This window comes from Penaeus vannamei, chromosome 41 (assembly GCF_042767895.1).
Source record: "Penaeus vannamei isolate JL-2024 chromosome 41, ASM4276789v1, whole genome shotgun sequence".
Classification (NCBI taxonomy): domain Eukaryota; kingdom Metazoa; phylum Arthropoda; class Malacostraca; order Decapoda; family Penaeidae; genus Penaeus; species Penaeus vannamei.
Genome location: NC_091589.1, coordinates 22,344,841 through 22,347,340, shown reverse-complemented (window position 1 = coordinate 22,347,340; position 2,500 = coordinate 22,344,841). Strand labels below are relative to the sequence as shown.

The following is a 2,500-nucleotide window of genomic DNA, read 5'->3' as shown; positions in this document are numbered from 1 at the left end:
GTAAATAGGGAAGTGTACACGCGTCTAATATTCATGAGGGGGGCTGAAGTTTTCGTATGGTGCTATTAGATCAAATAGACGTTGAGAAGGACGTCAATACTTATAAGAGTAACAGAAAAAATAGCAGGAATAGCAGCAGCAACAAATAACAACAGGAGTAATGGTAATAACATCGACGACAACAGCAGTAGCAACAACTAGAACAGGAACAATAAGGGAACAGCTTTATGTACCATTTCATAGAACAAAAGCTGCCACCAAAACAGGACTTTTAAGCGGGGGTGGATTATGGGGAATATTATAGTACGTGTGTATTAGTGTGTGCTGGAGGAAGCTTTTTTTCTTCTTGTTTCCCTTCTTTTTTTGTGTTTGCGTGTGCGTGTGTGTTTATGTGCGTGTGCGTGCGTGCGTGTATATGTGTGTTTATGTGCATGTGTATGTATGTGTGTATTTGTTCATGTGTGCCTGTATATGTTTATGTATGTACGTGTAAGCAGAGGCAGCTGGGTCCAACATGGGTATGATTGGTTCATCATTGACTGTGCTTGAATAACTCTTCAATCAGCAGAGACGGAGTTATTTGGCGCACATGTCAGTACGGTTCGAAAAGGTCGGATGTTCAGGTTTTATTATTATTGTTATCGTTGATGTTATTGTTATTGTTATTACGACTGCCCTTATCATTGACACTGTTATATTTTCTGTCATTATTGCAATCGATAATGTTATTCTTCTGTTCATTATGATGATAATGATAATAATTGTTTTTTGTTATTTTTTTATTACAAGGCAAAACTTTAGAAATAGAAATAATTGTTCATCTGAATGCGTTCCCTCACTTTCTCTAACATTCACCCAATCAGATTTTTCTTTCAATCTATTTTTTTTTTTCTTTTTACAATTCTACAACTCTATTGCATAGCTTCGTTCACATGCAACAACCAATAATATATGCAAATCAAAGGACAATCAGTGCAACGATGTTTTCAACAAATTTCAGATCACGTTCGGCATATCACTGAAGGTTTTGTTGCATAACGATTGCTATTGACCTGCGCTGAACAGCTGGTTTCCATTTTTGCCATTTTTATTCCATATTTATTCACTTGTTTATTGATGTGTTTGTTGGTAGACGTGTGAAAGAAGGTGGAAGTGTAAGGAAGTATTGTATTAGGGTTATTATTTTTTATATATAGTCGCTGTAGTGTATTTGGTTGAATGTTTTCTTAGTTTTTCTTCATTGATATTGTAGCTCAAGTAAAATCATAAGGCATTTTGGGGTCGTCTCTCTCTCTCTCTCTCTTTCTTTATCTCTCTTTCTCTCTCTCTTTCTTTATCTCTCTTTCTCTCTCTCTCTCTCTCTCTCTCTCTCTCTCTCTCTCTCTCTCAGTCTCTCTCTCTCTCTCTCTCTCTCTCTCTCTCTCTCTCTCTCTCTCTCTCCCCCCTCTCTCTCTCTCTCTCCTCTCCCTCTTCTTCTCCTCTCTCTCTCTCTTCCCCTCTCTCTCTCTCTCCCCCTCCTCTTCTTCTCTCCCTTCTCTCTCCCCTTCCTCTCTTTCTCTCTTCTCCCCCTCTCTCTCTCTCTCTCTCTCTCTCTCTCCTTCTCCCCTCCCTCTCTCCCCCCCCCCCTCTCTCTCTCTTCCTCTCTCCCCTCCTCCCTCCCTCCCTCTCTCTCTCTCTCTCTCTCTCTCTCTCTCTCTCTCTCTCTCTCTCTCTCTCTCTCTCTCTCTCTCTCTCTCTCTCTCTCTCTCTCTCTCTTGTGAAGGGGGGTGGGGGAGAAGCAGGTATGTTTACAAACAGTGATGATACATATAATTACAGGTAATGATATCACGCGGTATAATGTGAAGGTGAAACGAAACGATGTGAAATTACAGGCTTGTCCCCTTTCGTTAGTGTAGCATGTGTTGGTCGCGTTCGTTGGACATGGGAGAGGAGGTAATTGTATGGACTAGTTAGAGTGGAAGAAGGGAGAGGAGGGGGAGTGGGATAATGGGGTGGGGGAAGGGGAAGGGGAAGGGTAGGTAGGTGGGAAAGGGAGAGAGAAGGATGGGGAATAAGGGAGAGGGATAATGGGATGGGGGATGGGGAAGGGTAGTTAGGTGGAAAGGGAGAGAGAAGAGATGGGGAATAAGGGAGAAGGAGAGAAGAGGAGGAGAGGGATAATGGGAGGGTGGGGGAAGGGGAAGGGGAAGGGTAGGTAGGTGGAAAGGGAGAGAGAGGGTGGTGAATAAGGGAGAGGGAGAGAAGGGGAGTGGGATAATGGGGTGGGGAAGGGGAAGGGTAGGTAGGTGGGAAAGGGAGAGAGAAAGGGTGGTGAATAAGGGAGAGGGAGAGAAGAAGGGAGAGGGGATAATGGGGTGGGGGAAGGGGGAGAGGGTAGGTAGGTGGGAAAGGGAGAGAGAAGGATGGAGAATAAGGGAGAGGGAGAGAAGGGGAGAGGGATAAGCTGGGGTGGGGGAAGGGGAAGGGTAGTTAGGCAGGGAAAGGGAGAGAGAAGGAT

At 44.2% G+C, this 2,500-nt stretch overlaps 1 protein-coding gene across 2 annotated transcripts in view; it reads left to right on the top strand.

Annotated features, from left to right (window-relative positions):
* Positions 1 to 2,500, top strand: part of Ptp99A (Protein tyrosine phosphatase 99A) — a 1,223,378-nt gene that overhangs the window by 74,019 nt on the left and 1,146,859 nt on the right. The window lies entirely within an intron of this gene.